The sequence below is a fragment of the Sabethes cyaneus genome, chromosome 3 (assembly GCF_943734655.1).
Source record: "Sabethes cyaneus chromosome 3, idSabCyanKW18_F2, whole genome shotgun sequence".
In the NCBI taxonomy this organism is placed as follows: Eukaryota; Metazoa; Arthropoda; class Insecta; order Diptera; family Culicidae; genus Sabethes; species Sabethes cyaneus.
The window spans coordinates 200482196-200503095 of NC_071355.1; the positions used below are offsets into that span (position 1 = coordinate 200482196).

Consider the following 20900-nt stretch of genomic DNA (forward strand, 5'->3'; position numbering starts at 1 on the left):
TGTTTCCGCTCGGGATTGAACCAGGGGCCTTCCGCGTGTTAGGCGGATGTGATAACCACTACACCACGGGAACAGCTGATAGTATGATGGTAAGATGCTTCGAACTTGTAGACGTTTGTATGCCGGACCGTAGAAGGAAGCTGGAGAGTTTGTTTTTTTAAATTTGGACTAGATTCAGAGTACTCAATTGTTTAATCGCAGTGCAGTGTATCAACGCGCAAGACCAATGAAATTTGAAGTTTCATACAGAAATGTATTGAAAGTTGATAACGCTTTTCTTAACGTCATAATGTCCGGTTGAGAGTGTTTCAAATAGAGTAGGGCGGGTTATGCGTGCGATGTTTGAAGTTGTCATCAATTTACGTGAGATATAAACAAGGACAACAACATAATATATTTTATAGTGATGCAGTAACTCAATGTCTTCACCTTCAACTATAAATCATCTGCGTTAATAGTGTTTTGCAAAATAAATTCTTCTTTATTCTGATCATGTGCAGATTCGCACTTTTACCCCACTAGCGGGGCAAAAGTGCGAATACCGCGGTGTAAAAGTTCGAAGCTAGAATCCATGAAATTAGCCCAGCAGTAGCTAACAATACCATATGATCTTCAATCTGCGTTATGTTTCGGTAAGGAATATTCTCAATTTGCACCTTTTCTACATTGCGCTGGTGTATTGCAACCTCCGTTAGATCGAGACTTTTCCAAACGTTTGTTTTTTGTTTCATCAGCGGAAACACATTGCTTTTCTTCGGCCAACATCTGTAGAGCACATAGTTTTCTGCAGATCTTTCATTTCTGGTATCTGTAATATAGTGCCTAAAGCTTTATATAATTAGCTATACATTTTTGCCTCGTCCATGAATCGCACTTTTGCCCCGTCCCTGAATCGAACGTTTACCACGCTAGGCTTGACGGGGTTGGATTAAATTACGGAAAAGCGAAATATATTTTGTAAATTATTTTCGCCGTATTTTCAAAACAGATATGTGAGTGATGTAAAACGCTGCTACAAATTTTCAACAAGTAATATCCTCCTGTTGATATCGTATTTGCCGTATAACGAAAAATTACATCAAAACCGCCCTTAAATAACATTTGCACATAACTCAGCAACTATGCTTCGTAAGCAACCAAAGTTTACGTTAGATTCAAGCTGTCAAAGTAGTCACCCATCCATGCCAATGTAGTTAATTTACTCTAAATCTGCACCGATAAATCATTGAATCGCACTTTTACCCGCATCGCACTTTTACCCCTCCTTACTCTATTTGTTCGGAAGCACGAAAAACGACATTCAATCGATAAAATTCACGTGAAGAAAACTTTTTCTAAAATATATATTTTTTAATCTGTGGAAAGCTTTCCGATGTTATTACGACTAATTGGTACAACATTTTTGAACACACATTTATTGAGAATGGAGCTTTTAAAACTACCGATTGTGAACGGCCAGATTTCCTAGCTTTCAGAAGTTCAAAGTATAACTTTATAAACCAGTCTTCCATAAAAGTATAGAGCCATGCCATCATTTATTTGATTGTACACACAAGCAGGTAGCGAAATTAAATGGTTTGTTTGTTTCTACGACACGAGCAAAAACTACAGTCAATAAAGTCGAAATCTTTTTCTCAGATTAAAAAAAATTAAAATAGTAGAGCGACTAAATTTGTAAAATGTTTTTTCACTTTTTTAGTAGCGTTCGTGATAAATTATCAGCATTTACGGAAGTTTCAGCTGAAAAATCCGAAATAAGTTCGTCGTTTTGGTGTTTCCAGGTCACTCATCCAATGTTATTCTAAATTCATCACAAGGGACGAACATTTAGTTGCGTCAATTTCTATATTATCGCTAGTGGAAGTTTAAATTTGGTCCAATTAGTAGTATTGTTCTTAGTAATTATATTCATTAATGAGAAACCCGGAAAGCATGCTTTACGATTCTCAAATTAAATTTGCAAAACAATATTGACGGATTTCCTAATGACATTGGCAAATCTCTTTGATAAACATCGTGATAAAACGTGACTCGAAGTCTTATGAAATTACTAACTTCGTGTGGCTACGCTTTTCGGGGGAATTTAATCAGGCGCCGGGCGACGACAACGACGACGACGACAGACTGATGATGTTAGCACTGTAGTGTTAATAGTTTATACAGCTATAGAGGAAAGCAGTGCAGCTTTGGAATCTAAATATCACTCAAATAAAGCAGGAATCGGTATGTTGCTGAGAAAAATTGGTTAAGTTTCTAAAAGTCTTTAGAGCAACAGTCTCCGCTACAATCTTAAGCAATATGTTTTGCAGTCAGCATCAGCAGGATGGCATGCTATCTATGTAGTGTTACAATTTACGATTGATTTACTCGTAACGTATGTTAATTTAACCTTGTCCCATAGAGAAGTGCTACTGGTTTGGTAATTTGCGATGGTAAGCTTCAAACGTCAAGTGCATCACGTTTTGTCGGATCTGAAATGTGAAAGTAAAACGGATACAGTGGGTTAAGGTTATGCGGCTATGTTGTGTTGAGTTTGTATTTTCTGACCGACCACAAAAGTTCAATTATATGAAAAGTGCAAACGAATTGCAGATCTACTAAAAAAAGCCATGATATGCTACTATTTCAATTAAATAATGAATGAAGAGCATTAACTAAACAACAATACGAATTTTATTACAAGCTAATGACGGCTCTAATGATCAAAATTTGAAAGAAGAGCTACAATAAAAGTGCAATGAAACTCAATTTGTTATATGGGTAAACCTCCAGGTCAGTTAAATTACTACCTTAATTACTTCATTATCATGGCTTGTTACGTAATCGGTTACAACCGACCTAAGAATCGATCCTCAACTTTCGCTCCCATCCAACTTCGTCGACTCGTAGGTAAATGCTCGCGCGGCTTCTGCATTTCGCTCGCTAAACGGTGGTCAATAAAGATTACACCAGTGACACATATAACCCTTGTTGTACCAGTTTCCGTTTACTAGATATGGCCGGCTGGCAGCAGCAGCTTCTGCTGTCGCAAATGGCACCAAACGACCAAACGACAATTGCGGTGCGCGCGGTACGATCGCGGCACCGGCAATAGAGACTCGACTCGAACGAAACTCGGCGGCGGTTATCTGTCGATTGCACAAAACCTCCGAGTCTCACTCAGCACACAAAAACAAACCGCAAACGATTAAAGACCGACAGGACAGGCTGCAGGAAGGTGCCGGGGTTTGTTCGAAACAATCACGTGATCCACGCTCGCGGACTCCCAAGTAACGTTGGTTTTTTCTTTGCTGCCGAACGCCAGAAACGACGAAATTGTTGTCGATGAGATGAGTTTGTTAGACTGATTCACGAAAATAAATTAAACGGCCTGGCGAGAATTTTCAACAATGATTAACGAAAAAATTAATCTTTCATTGGATGATTGTGATTCCGATTTAGAGATTTTATGATAATCATCGATCCACGAAACCGCAACCTCAACATTCCTAATGTTTATGTTGCAACATCGCCGTGAACGTAAAATGGCAAGATAATTACAGCGGACGAGAGCTGCAGGTTCCTTGTGCTGCCAGATCACGTGCTTTTTCGTCGCTGGCTGCGCAAAACTTGTCGCGAATGCCGGTTGCCGCCACCGCGCGCCGCTCCGGTGCCTCTTTGGGGAAGTAAACCGAGGATGGTTGTTTACGGCGTCGGTTTTTTCTGCTTCTTCTTTTGAGACCGCAGGCGGCAGTGGACATTGCAATCATCTACGTAGTGAAGCACATTTAGTGATTGTTTTCCTCGTTTGTTGTCCTACTGAAATCGAGTGATGGCACTACTGGGAAAGGCAACGTGGGTAAGTTTACGAATTTTACGAGTGTTGAAACTACTGGAGTTCAAAATAAAAAATACGTTTTCTGATGGCTGTCTTGTATATTTATTTGTAATGTAATTTTCCCAGCATAGGTTTGTAAATATTGTTAGCTGTGAAATATTCGCCGTTTTAAATAAGTGACTGCAATACTTGGAAAAGCCTGAGGCTCCATCGATCGCCCAGCAGCCGCAACCCCAAATCTCAAAAAGCGCAGAAAAGTGCAGGTCAGATTTCCGTCTCCTGTCACCTCTCAATGTGAGTGACCCGGACTCAGCAAAAGCACTATTGGATCTAGCCAAAAATGGCAATCCTGTCGGATAGTGAACAGTTTCCGCTGCATCCAGCTGAATCATAACAAAGATTTCCAGCCTGAATGTGTCGATGAATCTCCTTATTGGTGTTGTTGTCGGCGGTTACCATAGATCTCAAATACAAGAACTCATGAACCACGTCTAGCTCATCACTGTCAATAAATCACAGTCCGTAAAAGGCGAACGGTGTTTTCTCTAGAACCTCTACTTATCATATATCATTCATACGAACAAAAGTGTTGAAGACCCTAAATTCTAAAACGAGAGAAAAAGTTTCATTTTTCGCCCTTGGACCGTGGTCCAGTTTCGAAAAAGTGCGAACATTAGCAATTGGGTAAAAAATGCATAGCTTTTCAAGGCTGGTGTCTTCAGAGAAGTTTATTAACCCATTATGACCCGGGTATACCTAAATTTGGACCAAATAAAGTGAAACTCTGTAATCTATTATATTATGGCTCGAATGTGTCGGGAAACGCAAAACCGTCATTTGGAATGCTTTCAAGGCCAAAATATCGCAGGTTAAATATTTTATAGGTTCAGTTTCAAACAAACAAATTACAAAGTTTTTTACAGATTTCTTATCGAATTTTGTGATAGACTTTACATATAAATACTAATTTACATGTCAGGTAATGTTTCGTCACTAAATGTAGATTTTTTCATGCGTTTTGGAGACAAAAATTTTTTCGCCATTTTTTCAACTTTTTTTCCGCCATTTGTCACAACTTTGCACTGTTGAAAATACAGATGAAATGACAAAAACTGACAAATTATATCACACACACATCAGATTGATGTCTTATCTCTCTTGTAGTGGTATATTAACAATGCTAACTATTGAAATTCAGCAGTAAACAGGTTTTGAAGACGAGGTATGATATATCATACGCTGGGTCATAATGGGTTAATAAAATATAGCGCATCTGTTTGCACTATTAGGGTGACCGTGAATTCACCCATTAGGGTACGAACTTTTGTTTTTTTCAAATAATAAGAAAAAATTCCTCCAAAAAGTAGCAGAACATACTAAAATAAGCTACTTTGCTGAATATAGTAACTACTTATTTCTTACCGGTTGCGAAATATAATGATGTGTTAAAAAAGAGCACTTAACCCTCTAACGGGTAAGACCGTCTAGAGACGGCCTTCGCTTTTGGAGCTCCAGCGCCGAATACGAAATTTGTTTTTAATTGGCGATATGCAAAATGTGTTCAGAACAGATTTCTTGACATTTTGATATTAATATCATAACATTCTGACCATGCATTCAAAAGTTATCATTTTTCAAAAACAAAAATTCCGAAAAATTCCGAAAATAATTAATGCGCCAATATTCCCTTTTTTACTTTTGAAGGAAAAGGACATCTAGAACAAAATGATTGACCTAAACAATTTTTCTATGAGTAAATCTCATGCATTATTTTAATTTTGTAATATATCTGAATTGAAAAAATATCTGGGCAGAGTGTTAGACATGGAAAAAGAAAAGGAGAAATTGGACTTTTTCTTACCTGGCACTCCTCCAGATAATTATTTTTGCATGAAAATCAGAACGTAAGGTTTTTACCTTTGTTATACTATAACAAAGGTTTAAAAATTGGTCGAAAAACACGAAATCGATCCGAGGCCCGGAGGGCCGAGCCACATATACCAGTCGACAGGGTTCGACGAACTGAGCAATGTCTGTGTGTGTGTGTATGTGTGTATGTGTGTGTGTGTGTATGTGCGCGACGCAACTTTTCTATCGCCTGTTTCTCGGAGATGGCTAAACCGATTTGTTCGCTATTACTTTTGTTTGAAAGGTATTATTGCTTAGTATATCACTATTGAATTGTTTCGCGGTCCGACATTTCGTTTGGAAGTTATAAGTAAAAATGTAAAAATTACGTGACACGATTTTCTCCAGAACTACATGACCGATTTCAACGATCTTAGTACCAAATGAAAGCTCTTATTAACGCTAAATTTTTCGGGTAAATTTTATTGAAAACAAACAAGTAGTTTAAAAGTTATGCTTAAAAAACCTGTTTTGACAAGGTAATAATTATCGCCTGTTTCTTAGAGATGACTAAACCGATTTAGGTGCTATTAGTCTCATTTGAAAGGTAACATAACCTAATAGATCACTATTAATTTGTTTTTTGATTGGACGTTCAATTTGAAAGTTATGAGCAATTAAATACAACACATTAAAATTTACAATAATATATAACGAGATCATCTAAGATAATTTATCTAGTGTTGGGTGCATTTACGGTATAAACATTAAAAAGTAGTCAACCATGCAACTATTTTAGGTAGAAACCGACGATGAAGCCTTCAGTCGCTGTAAGCTATTAAAATGGTACTAGCTCGAGGTACGTTATGAAGCCTCTTGTTTAAGGGCAAATTATGACTAGCTTCCGCGCTTTCTGATTCTAGAGAGTAAGATTGAAAAGTAGTAAAATACTGGTAGATACTGGAAAAAGAACGAAATGCGGAATACAAAAAAAAAAACAACTGGACGATACCACAACAGATACAAAATATTGGTCACAGAGATAGAAAAAAGCGAACACACTTACTGATACTCTCGACCCAAGAAACTTAATTGCAATATGATGGTAAAACCTAATGGATTATCAATCCTCAACCCTGTGAAAGTACAAACAAAGTCGGATGTTTTATACATACAGTGATTTTATGCTATGCCACTGGAGTTTTTTTTAACTAGCGAATTGTCTTAACTAAAATATATTAACTGAGATCGAATTGGAGATGGAATTGAAGCCTTGAGTGCAAAAAATTGCTTCATTTCAACTTCTGCATAGGTAGCTTTGCTCCTTTATTGCCAAATAAAATATCTAGCATTTGCAGTCGTAAATGCATTGACGAGTCTCAATGGGCACGAATTGACGGCGCGGCGCCACTTTACTGAGTTTGAACTGTGCGGTTTGTAAAGCAACGAAAATTATGTCCACACTTAAGGACTAGTAGGCACGCGATAACATCGCGTGTGTTTTATGGTACGCTAGGTTTTCGTAATAATACTTCGTCTATAAAATTAGATTGCGGTAGCTCGCACGATTGGTGCAACAAATATGTAGTCAAAAGATGGCTCTGAAGATTTAGTCTTAAAACAACAAATAGCAAGATATTTATGTCGATTTGCTAATAAACTGCTGCATCTCAATGCGAATATCAATGTGTTTCAAAAAAGCCGTGTACTCAGATATTGATGTACAATGTTGCTGTAGAAGTTATTACAGTTGGATTTCGAATTTGGCATGGTTTGATTTAGGCATGGCTCGATTTTGACATGCCTCGATTTTGGCAACAAAATTATTCGTTTTTGGCAACACAACATATTTCATTTCCAAAAATATGCTTAAATATCAATCAGCTTCTGGAGACATGCTTTGAATGACGAAGAAATGATGCCCTCAGTGTGTTTATAAAAAAAAGTTATGTGGTTCCGAACAATAATATTTTTATTTTGACCACGCCTTACCGCAGGGTGTCAATAACTTATTTGCACCGGACGGATAGCTCTTGACGGGCTTTTTAAACATATAATGGTTGCAATCGTTGATTAATGAGATTTAGTTAATTTCTAAGGCATTTATATTAATTTTTTTCATATCGAAAAAGGGTCTCGATTTTGGCACGGTTTCGATTTTGGCATCATAGGCGACAAGCATTTGTTGCCAAATTTGAAATCCTACTGTATAGTAATTTTTTTGAGCTGCGAAAAAAATCATTTATACACTCAAAGCTCGTTTTATGTCCACTATTGGGGGAACGTAAAAAAATCTGTCGTATAAAAAGGACGTTAATTCAAATATTGGACGTAAAACGAGAGGACGTTAACTCAAATTTCGGACGTAAATAAGGTAACGTGAAACGAAATCACGTAAAATGAATAGACGTAAAAAGAGATTCTAGTATAATTACATAAAAAAAATCAATATGCATGTACGTTTTTCTGATGCGGCAATCTCCGAGTAAATCGAGAGCTTTTTTAGAGAATAAAAAAAATCCATTTCATCGAAATAAAAATTTAAATTATGGTATGGTTAAATATCCTTAACGTTTCTTTCTTGGAATTTACTTTGCTATCATTTTTTTCTACTGTAAAGAACCGTTCAAGTCGGCAACACACTAATAAATACGAAAGACCTGCGTGCCTTCAAACTGTTTCGGAGCAAAACAAAAAATAAAATAAAAGTTTACTAGGCATAGCGCCTAAACCAGTTGGGGTCTGGATTCGGATCCCGATTACGCACTTGCCTTCACCTAAGTAGGTATGGGCCCAGTAGTAGCCCTTCTTCGCTTACTTATATGGAGCTTAGCTTACATCAAGCATATCAAGAGCTACAAGACGCAGAAGAACACAACGAATGCACACGAAATCCAAAGGCATTCAGCTAGAGCAGCCGACGTGTCGTGGCAAGTGCCGCTGTTAATCGTTCATTCGATTCGTTCGTCGTCCACCGTCTGTCTATATAGTAAACTACCTTCAAGTTACACAATCCCATAATACCACAGCCGATCCAGCGCAACTTAACATACATTCAGCTGTCTTTGCTCTTGTGCACGTGTGCTGATTTGTTGTTGTTTTTTTCCACGCCACCCGGAGTTCGAAAGAAAGGGTGCCGGTCGAGTCGAGGAGGGTTGTGCCCTTTACTTACCGACCGCAAGCATAATTCGAGGATCAGGTGCTCAAATTTCGAGAGTTGTTGATCGGATTACCATTAGCACACCGACCGCCACCGCGGCGCGACGCGGTGACCCCAAAAAACAAGATCCGCGAGATTTGAAACCGGAAAGTTCAACCTTCGAAATGTGCTCACAGCAGCAGCCAGCAGTAGCAGCAGCAGAAAGCAACGGAACAGAGAAGAGACCCTCCCAGAATTGTCACGTTACCATCATCAGCCGAGAAGCTGCCGGCTGCCGTGGTCGAAAGCAATAATGCCCCAACAATGACTACGTCATAATTACGAAAGTGATAATAAGTGGTCACAGCCTGTTACATAAAACAGTTGATCACTTTCGCTTTTATTTTGTATTTACTATGTGCAGGCGCGCGTGAGCATTTGCACACAGATCTTCGAGAGATGGTTGTACGTGCGACTACCTCGGTCCAGAGGAAAGTACAGGAAAGGTACTTACGGTTGTATGTAGGTATGTACTTATGGTGAAATGGGTGGTAGTCACCTTCACCGACTGCTGTGCCCGCGGTGCTGGTGGTGCCCGCAAAAATGTGTCTGCAATAATCGGCATGCATCACGACGTCTACACTGCACTGGCACTGGGTCGGTACCCGATCCAGGTCGCAGCAATTTGCGACATTCCTTTGAGTTGCTATACTTTTCTGCTGGGCTGATGAGGAAAATGTTCATATTTGTTATGATGGTTGTTATGAATATAAACGTAAAACTATTAGTAGAATTCAATCAATTTTGTTTTTCTTCTTTACTTTAGTGTGACTACGTATATACGATTATAATACAACTAGGCAGAAAAACTTAGAATCATTGAAAATATTGAAGAAATTAGTAATACCAAGTAATCAACATTAATATCAACAGCTCTTGTTATTAATATATTAAATTATTATTCATTACAAACAAAGTATGTTCTTTTCCATCACTTTGTATTGAAGATCCAATTTTAGAAAAAAAACAAGCAACAACAACAAGCAGATCGAAACACATCGTATTCATATTCATATTCAAATGTCATCATTATCATGTGTTCTCAGTAAGATTTTTTCTGAAGCTGGTATGTAAATCATGACCTAGGTGCTCATGCGGGTAAATTACACTCGCTTTTTGTTATGAACGTGTCAGCAGTCAGCTTAATTCGCAGTATGTTGTGCTTTTTTGTTTTCATTCGAGGAAGAATGCAGAAAGTCATCGAACAACGGTTCATGTTACTGTTAATTATTGTACATATTTACTTTGGCAAAAAAACATATTTCTTGTTCGCCTTTGCCAAAAATATCCGACCCATTACATGTAAAAACAAAACGCCATGCGTCTCCATTTCATTGTTTTAATTTTATTTCTTTAAAAAAAATGTATATAGTATAAAGGTATAGAAATCACTTGGAAAACCGAAAATGGAAAGAAGGTCCTGCGGGCCGAATGTTATATACCATTCGACTCAGTTTCGAAAACTGAGCATTTTCTGTGTGTGTATGTATGTGTGTGTGTGTGTGTGTGTGTGTGTGTGTGTGTGTGTGTGTGTGTGTGTGTGTGTGTGCGCGTGTGTGTGTGTGTGTGTGTGTGTGTGTGTGTGTGTGTGTGTGTGTGTGTGTGTGTGTGTGTGTGTGTGTGTGTGTGTGTGGGTAACGCTTTCAATCTCACTCACTTTTCTCGGAGATGGCTGAACCGATTTTAATGTTCTTAGTGTCAAATGAAAGGTCTAGGTGTCCCATTGGTCGCTATTGAATTTCATACTGATCGGACTTTTAGTTCAAAAGTAATGTATAAAAATACGAAAAATATGGGACTTCATTATCTCATAGATCCCTTAACCGATTTGAACAAAATTGATTGCATATGAAAGAGGAGCCTTACAAACCCTTAACTTCCAAATTTCATGACGATTGGACTTGTAGTTTGAAAGTTACATAAAGAAATGTGAAAAAATAGTATTTAAAACCTATTTTTGTAACATTTAAGAATTAATTCAATGAAAAACATCACACATTTTATTATTATTTGAAAATTACTGCTGAGATCTATCAAACGAAACCGAGTTATTGAAAATCGGACGGTTCATTCAAAAGTTATTCAAACTTTAACACTTAAGCACCGTATATTAAACCGTTAAAACGTGTGAAATCAAAACATATCAATCAAATGTTGATTGTATTCAATGTGTGCAATGTATGTATGTATGTATGTATGTATGTATGTATGTATGTATGTATGTGATGACAATTTGCAATGAAATTCAAGAAAAGTGAGAAACATGTCAATAGTCTGAAGTTTTTGAAGCCACTTAGTGGAATACGAACTCTGAAATAAAAGAAAAAAAAAATTTAAACTACTAAACTCCCCATGGATGCATAGTTGACGTAAAAACCAAAATGACCAAAATGTACTTTTTCGGTCCTACGCACTCTTAACTATGTTGTTCACATGCCCAATACTCAAACAACATATGTTTGTTCGAAAATATTCGAGAAATTTAGGAAAATTGAGTTACTCTGCTATTGGTTTCACGTAATGCTAATGGTTGACGTAATTTCCTGCATAATCAATCAGCCTAGTAACCTATTTGTTTTTGTAGCTTGACGCCAAATTATGGGAATAATCGTTCAAAAAACAGTCTGTTTATTCACATAAACTGGCGTTCGCATTTTTTAAACACAATAAATGAGGAATGAATCATGAAACCCCATCAGTCCTCTTTTGATTAATAAACTCTACTAAACAGACAGATTATTCGTTTGAAAAAGTTTATAGCAAAGATTATATGGCTTTATTTCACGATAAAAATGCGTTTTCTCAACAATCATGGTGCTGGTCGTTACGTCGACTATGCATCCATGGGCAGTAAATTCCACTATTTAATATTTATTCGCGACAGATACGTATACGCTTTGAAATAAGACACTGATGAAGCCTGCACGTCGTATGCGAACTACGTATCTGTCGCAAATAAATATTAAATAGTGGGATTCAATCGAAAAGTTTTTTCTTTTCTTTTTTAGATTTCAATAGTCATTTTCTTCACTTGCTGTTACTCACAATTGTACAAGAAAAGCAAAAAGCGGAGAAAAGCAGTTAATTTAAGTATATAAGTACATATAGTGGTGTATAGGATCAAAATACTAGTGAGTTGATTTTTCCAAATAAATTTATACAAATTTCATACAAATTTTGCGCATTAATAGATGCTCTTTTCAATCCATAGATACTAGAGCTTAGAAATGTTATATGAAAAATAGCAAGTAAACGTTGCACGGTAGTAACTTTGTAAGATTTGTTTTCGTTAGTGACATTTTAAAGGACAGATGTCTTATGTCATGTATCATATTTTATTAATAAATCAAAAATGACAAGCACTGGAAATCATATTGATCATATTTCTCATTCTCAAGCATGTTTATGGCGCAGTTTTTGCACTATTTTTCGACCTCATCTTGTTTTCCTAACCCTCTAACATTGTAAAAACGATGTGATCAAGTTAATGACTATCTTTTCATGAAAGTACATTCAAAAGAAGCTTAAGTTTTGATTTTCATTCAAAAATAATTATCTGAAGGAGCGCCAGCTAAGAAAAAAGCGAAGTATAATAATAATTTTTCTGAACTCTTGTTTTTCAAAGATGCTAACTTTCGAACGCATGGTATTAATATCAAAATATCAAAAACATCTACCCCAAAAAACCACTAAAAAAACCACTCAAAAAAAAAATATCAAAAAATCTGCTATGAACACATATTTCATATTGTCAGTTCGAAACAGGTTTCGTATGTGGCTCTGAAACCCGAAAGTTAAGGCCAACGAATTATAAAACTAAATAAGGTGTTCATCAAATAACATAAATGACGCTTAAAGTATTTACGCACCCAAGGAAAGAAAATATAATTATTCTACGCAATACGTTGTGAATTTTTCTGGCAAATAAGGATTTTGAGGAATACGGAACGGATATTTAAAAATATAGTCAAGTTTAAAAAAAATTGTATGAAATATATCGAATGTCATTTTCAGGCCAAAATAAGATATGATAACAAAATCAGTTATAAAATTCATCTTACAACCAGTGTTTTGAATATCTACTCAATAACAAAATGTGCTATCAATGTTTCTCCATATCTATTCAATAACAAAATATACCATTATAACACAGTTTGATATTGTTTTAATATTATTTTGATCTTCCCTCCTGCTCGGGAAGCTCCTACCTAGCGTCTCCCGGCAGAGCTAAGTCAAACGATGATGATCCATGACCTTTTCGGGAAATGCGTCATGTACATACTGGAGCAGCTAAGCTAGGACTAAGCTAGCCTAGGAGACCGTTTCCCAGATGAGGGCGGCTCAAACAGCGTCTGGCGCGAGCAGCTGAATATGAAGCGTCGTATACCGCAAGTTATACCTAAGATGGGATGCCCATTAGCGAAACATAGATATCACGACCCTGGTAAGGTAGTACAGTAATCCCCCCAATAAGGACGCTAAATGGGAATGCGTTAATGGAAACCGTGTTAATGGAGTCTACGTGTCATATGGGAATTGACTTAATTGGTTCCAACATGGAATAACTCGTGATCCTGACCGTTTAGAACGTTGGTGTCTTCGACAAAGTTGTTCACCAGATTGAGGGCTTTGCGTTGGATTGTAGTATTTCGGAATTGCCTCACTACGTGGCGCTAGCGTATATGTAATATATTTGTATTGGCTGTATCTTGCGCTGCTGACTATCTAGAAAGTTGCGGTCTTCGGGAAGGTTACTCAAATGACTGTCACTTTCAAGATGGTATGGAAAATAATGCAGAATTGACCGAACGGACGGCGCTAGTATATTTGTGATTTTTTTGTGTTTGTCATAACTCATGATTTTGGTAATGTACAAAAAGTTGCTTTCTTCGGTAAAGTTGTTTAAGTGACAGTGGTTATTTAACTAGTTGGAAAATTTGCTAATGTTTTGCTCGTTATTTTACACAATTCTGGTCACTTACAAAAATTCTCTGCAAAATGCAACGTTGGCAGTCGATGAAATTCCTTAGATTTTTTTCACTCCTCGCATTTAACTTGCAAAGGACATGAAAAATATACCGCAACACGAGAAAGCTGAATTACTAAAAGTAACATTGACATAACATTGAAAACACGTATGCGGTTGACTTCACATTATTAATGCTGTGTGACATAAATGCCTATTACGTTGTTGCAAGTTTCGATTCAAAAAAATAGTGATAAAAGTGAAAATATAAATGTTCATGAATCATTAAGAATGTTTAGAAAGTAGCTGTAAGCAGCTACTTCAGCATCGCAAGACATAGCCTGTATAAGAATACTACATATACGCGCCGCGAGTGAGTTTTGCGCTATTTTCCATGTCGCCTTGAAGGTGTCAGTCATTTGAGTAACCTTCCCGAAGACCGCAACTTTCTAGATAGTCAGCAGCGCAAGAAACAGCCTGTCTAAGCATAGCACATATACACTAGTGCCACGTAGTGAGTCAGTTCTGCGCTATTTTCCATGCCACCTTAAAGGTGTCTGTCATTTGAGTAACTTTCTTGAAGACCGCTACCTTCTAGGTAGTCAGCAGCGCAAGATACAGCATGTCTAAGCATAGTACATATACACTAGCGCGGTTCTGAGCTATTTTTCATGCCATCTTGAAGGTGGAAGTTATTTGAGTAACCTTCTCGAAGACCGCAATTTTCTATATAGTCAGCAACGCAAGATACAGCCTGTCTAAGCATTTTACATGCACGCTAGCGCCACGTAGTGAGTTAGTTCTGCGCTATTTCCCATACCATCTTAAAGGTGGCAGGCATTTGAGTAACCTTTTCGAAGACCACGACTTTCTAGAAGATACAGCCGGTTTAAACAAATCACATAGACACACTAGCGCCACGTAGTGCGTCGGTTTTGCACTATTTTTCACGCCATCTTGAAGGTGGCAGTCATTTGAGCAACCTTCCCGAAGACCGCAACTTTCTAGGAAGTCAGCAGCGCAAGATATAGCCTGTGTAAGAGTGTTATATATATATATATATATATATATATATATATATATATATATATATATATATATATATATATATATATATACGCTAGCGTCACGTAGTGAGACAGTTCCACAATACAGTGAAAACCCGTTGATGTACTGAACTCTGTCGAAGACACCAACCTTCTATACGGTCAGGATCACGAGTTATTCCATGTTGGGACCAATTAAGCCAATTCCCATATGCTACGTAGACTCCAATAAGGACGTTCGACCGCGTTAATGGAATCACTCGAGACCGTCCTTATTGGAAACGTTCTTATTCGAAACCGCGTTATTCGTGGGACTGCTGTATACTGAAACTCTCATATACCACGAACATCGATTAATGGATTACGATTGGAATCTCGGTACCAGCAATGTCCGAACTCTGCATGAACCGGCACGAGTTGGCTCGCTGCCATTCAGGAAGTTCGATGGCTAAATTCCGGCTAAAGAAAACGGAATTCCGCGTCGTACCAAGTACCACATCTACTACAGTTGCGGTAGAAAGGCAGAACATGGAGTCGGGTTCATAGTGTTGGGAATGCAACGAGTTACTGAGTGAAGGCCCGTAGATGACCGTATATGTGTGTTGATAATTATAGGGAAATTCTACAATCAACCCCAATCAACCATTACGCACCGACAAAAGATTACACCGATGATGATAAGGATAAGTTCTACGACAGACTCGGGAGGACCCACGGAGAGTGGTCGAAACATGACGCGCAAATCCGCCATGTTATTGGAAGACGACAAAGTCTTCATCTGTCAACCAAGGATAACGGTTTGAGGCTCATAAATTTGGCCGCGTCCCGAGAAATGGCCGTCTGTAGCACCTATTTTCCACGCATGAATATTCGGAAACACACCTGGAGGCATCCAAATGGAGACTCTTAGTATTAAGTATAGCCCGATTAAAAAAAAATGAGAACCAATTTTTGTCTATGGCTCAACGCATTGTGCACTGGAAGGACAACAACTTTATAAAATATTTATAATGGCTTTATTGAGTAATAAAATGTAAGTTGCCACGAAATATTCAGAAAAAATTAGCTAATTTTCCTTATTTTATTTTGTTTAATTAATTCTAATGATTTTGATCACGATATCTAATTGCGAGAACAGAAAAAATACTAATAGTTTGAATGAAATAATACCTTGACATTAATATCGAGAAGTGGCTACTTGCGATCAATGGCAAACTATAATCTAATGAAGGGTACAACAACATAAAATATAAACATAAGACATTTACATAGCATGAAGTAACTATCAAGTGAGAATATTTGCAACATCCAGATTGCGAAAGAATACGTGCAAATCGTACAGTATGGAAACGCGTAAAAAGAGCATAAAAATCACTGATATCATCTTTGTCATCATTTTCATCAGCACCCTTCGTTATCATCGTTGAAACATCGTATGCTTCTTGGAATTGTTTGCATTTCATGCTGGCACTCAACCTTCGCTTCATGCTGTATAAGTTGGAGTTCAACGGCACCATCGACCGCCCGGGAGCCTACTAACCTGCTTTGTCGGTGGATCACGGCATTCGGTTGATGCGATGGTACTGAATTGTCAACGTTTTAGCGCTTATAATTTTATGAGCTGCGGAAAAGTTATAAATTGTACCCTGCTAAGTACTCATTTCATCGTAAAGCTCGAGGCGCAATTCGTAAGCATTAATTAGAGGACGGTAAACAATAAAAAAAATATGTTTCTTCACCGGGGCCGGTAGCCCCGGTTTATCTGGCATTGCAATAATCACAAACCACGAGCGGCGCGGTTCGCTGGCAACGAAAGTGACTTTTGAATCCATTTTGAGCGATCTTATTCTGGGTCGCGGTTTGTCTCCCAAGATGCGTGAGGTCATTCCAACCGGCAAAACGAAGATGGTTATTATGGACGTTGCACTGCGACCGGCCGGCCGGGCGAAGTACGGTGGCATCGCTAGGCGGCCTTACGCAACTGCATCCGAAAATATTTTTTTTATTGCAGCGTGCAAGTACGCTCGTTGGTGGATGATGATTGTACATTGTTGGATTTTTGGGCAATTCTCGCCCTCTGCTTGTTTTGGGTGGGAAAATTGTTGTTGAACTAACATTAATATTCTTTCCACAATTTACTCAATTCAGACCACTTGATTTTTAATTCGCTCAAATAATCGTTCAACTAGATATATTTTCGGATTATTTAGTAATATGCGATTTACAGTAAAAAGCAAAACAAGCTTCATAGACATAATCAATTTTTTAAAATAAATTATTGACATAAATTAAACCATTTATGCTATCTAGAAGTTGGTAAAATTTAAGAGACGAACCCTAGTCTGAATAAAAACTGACAGCATTCTAACATGCTAAATGCCAGATGTGGACTTAAGCTTGTAAAAGCTGTTACGAAAGCTTTTTCTCGCAGTGTATTCAATAAGTTGTGCTTTTATGCGGCTTTTGGAAGCTCACCTGTTCGGTTGTTTTCCATCGTTACCGGTAGACTGCGCGCATCGTCAAGAAACGAACCCGTAAATTTGATTGCGACAAGGGAGGAGGAGACCATAAATTGCATAAAGTATGTCGAACAACTTTACAACATTGTAAAGCAAAGTGGTTCGATAGCGCTGGAGATAAATTCTAGACCCCATAAGTATGTCTGCATAATTTAATTAGTTTTCCAATTAAAATTAGCTATCGTCATAATATAACTGGTCATTTCGAGGGAATAAAATTACCATGCCGAAGTTTGTGACGGGCACACTGCACACCGAAAGGGCGGTTCGGCTGCAGCTGCAGCAGCAACAAACCCATCCGCGCTGTTTGCCTTTTTTTCTGTTCTTTCATTAAATAAAAGGCTCCCAAGGGACCGCTCGATACGCGAAAAAGAGTGATACTGGCTCGCGGCAAGTCATAAATCCAAAATTAAATTATCTTATTTTAAATATTAGCGGAGACGATCGCCGGACGGCGAGTGCGATCGTGCGGTCGAAAATGAGAAATTTGGCCGAAATGTGTGTGCTTGCTGTCCGTGATAGGAAAATTACTTCAAAAACAACGATGGTTTGTAAAATTGATTGATAACGATGCGCGTAACTCGGTAAGTTGACTGTTAATGGATGAAGTATTTTTTTTGCTTGTGGTTTCAAGTCACTGCCCGGGGCGGGTAAAAACATTTACCATATTAGGAATAGCTATATGCTAATTTTGTAAACCTTTAACTTGAGCGTACTACTATATTTGACGGATAGAGAGGAAAAGCAATCAACGTTGATGAATATTGAAGCTTGACTAAAACAAATTTAATCGGTCATTAGATGAAAACTAGGAAAGAGAAAGAAAATGGAATTAACAATATATAGACACTTAACCCTCTCTGTCCCAGGGGTGTTTTGGTGGTTTACAGTTTTTGATCATGTAAAAAAGCTATTAATTAACAATTCGTCAAACGCAACTATACACCTTGTAAAACAATGTTTTTACTACGTTACAAAATCAAAATATCCATATTTTAATGCCTCAAAAATTTTATCGGTCGATTTTAGTATCGGAAGTCATGGAGCACCTGTGCTACCATGGGACAGAGAGGGTTAATTAGACAACATCGAACAAACAACTAATTCCTCAGTTTTTCTTCGAGTTTAGGGAAAAGAAAATAAAGAAACTACCAAAAACCAATTCAAAATGTAATGATTTTTCTAAACAAAATAAATTATGCGTGAATATTTTATTCTTAAGAGCATATATGCAAATATGAACCGAAAAGAAGCTTGATTTCTTATCCAATGTTGAAGTTGAATGGAAATACTTTTCGAAATGAAGACTTGGCAAGCCCAAAAAATTGGAGAAATATTGAAATGCAGTTTTAGCCAAGAGCTAAGGAGTGCTGAAACTGTCAAAAAAAAAACTGACAAAAACAACAATCAAATTTATAAGCTTTGAAAAGTTATAGAAAAATGAAAACAAAAAAATCGTTTGGAACTGCAATAACAAAAATTTTAAATAACATACTAAATTATACTAAATTTGTACAAACTATTGCGAAAATGGCCACAAATAAAAGCAATTTGCACTCAACTGAGCTGCAATAGTATTGCTGTCAATGTGAGTCTCTAAAATAAAACAAACTTGTGTTCTAGGTTCGCGCACACAGTTTGACTCGATTTTGCACTTTTGAATGGTAACGCCTCAATCAAGCAGAATTTCTAAAAGTTGCGTATAGGACAGTTGCACAGCTAAATATAGTCTACAGTAATGCTGAACTAAGCATTGCTTTACTCCATGTAGTGTGGGACTTTAAAAAAAGGCTTCCAATGGGATAGCAGCCTAATTAACCAGTAATTGGTAAAGATAGAGCAATACTTACTTCAGCAATATTATAGATTATTACTAGCTCCATGGGTGAATCATGCATACAAGTCAAAAGAGCAAAATCAAATCAAACTTTGCGTGCCAATCCTTGTGTTAAGATGAACCCAATTAAAGATAATCAAGAAACGGCAATATCTAAGTGACACTGTGTAACTCGAAAATAAAATCATCATCTGCAAAAACAAGACAAAACCAGAATAAAAGGCAATATGTTCAAACAAAATCGTAAACGAGTCATTAGAAGATACGAAAGAATTGTCTGTGATTTAAAACTATATGAAAACGAGTCAAAAAATATCAATCATGAGTTTAAGTAGGTTAAAAAGATTAACAGACGTTGGTGAATGACCAACTGGTTAAGACCACATTAAAATATAGGTATATAAAAAAAGATTAACAGAGCATCGAGGATGGACTAGCTGATATGAAGCCAAAACTAAATAAATTTGATGTGCAATGATTACGAAAAGCATTAAAATGTAATGGAGAAAGTTGTGAACGGAGTCAAAAAGCAGTTTTGAGACAAAAACACTTAATAAAATACCATGATATCAAAATTATTGATTAGTGAGGATCATAAAGTATTAAATTGGGAAACATGGGGTGTTGAAAAATCTTACTAAAATGAACCCTGGATTTTAAAAAATATTCTCAATAGAACAGAAGAGTTGAAGTAAGAGTCAATGAGAATAGAAAGAACCAAAATTTAAGTTTAAGAAGGACTAAACAAGCAACAAAACTTAAGAAAAATAAGAGGAGAGTAACGTAAAAATAGAATTGAAAATAGCTGAAGACTCAGTTCATATAAAGAAATATTGGACAGCGAAAGTAAAACCACATAAAATGGGAAAAATAGAAAAACAGACAGACAGACAGACAGACAGACAGACAGACAGACAGACAGACAGACAGACAGACAGACAGACAGACAGACAGACAGACAGACAGACAGACAGACAGACAGACAGACAGACAGACAGACAGACAGACAGACAGACAGACAGACAGACAGACAGACAGACAGACAGACAGACAGACAGACAGACAGACAGACAGACAGACAGACAGACAGACAGACAGACAGACAGACAGACAGACAGACAGACAGACAGACAGACAGACAGACAGACAGACAGACAGACAGACAGACAGACAGACAGACAGACAGACAGACAGACAGACAGACAGACAGACAGACAGACAGACAGACAGACAGACAGACAGACAGACAGACAGACAGACAGACAGACAGACAGACAGACAGACAGACAGACAGACAGACAGACAGACAGACAGACAGACAGACAGACAGACAGACAGACAGACAGACAGACAGACAGACAGACAGACAGACAGACAGACAGACAGACAGACAGACAGACAGACAGACAGACAGACAGACAGACAGACAGACAGACAGACAGACAGACAGACAGACAGACAGACAGACAGACAGACAGACAGACAGACAGACAGACAGACAGACAGACAGACAGACAGACAGACAGACAGACAGACAGACAGACAGACAGACAGACAGACAGACAGACAGACAGACAGACAGACAGACAGACAGACAGACAGACAGACAGACAGACAGACAGACAGACAGACAGACAGACAGACAGACAGACAGACAGACAGACAGAC

The 20900-nt window shown here is 37.6% G+C and overlaps 1 non-coding gene across 1 annotated transcript; it reads right to left on the reverse strand.

Annotated features, from left to right (window-relative positions):
* On the reverse strand, nt 1-73 carry Trnav-aac (transfer RNA valine (anticodon AAC)). The gene has a single exon. It is a non-coding gene; the product is annotated as a tRNA-Val (tRNA).
* Nucleotides 74-20900: the final 20827 nt, after the last annotated feature.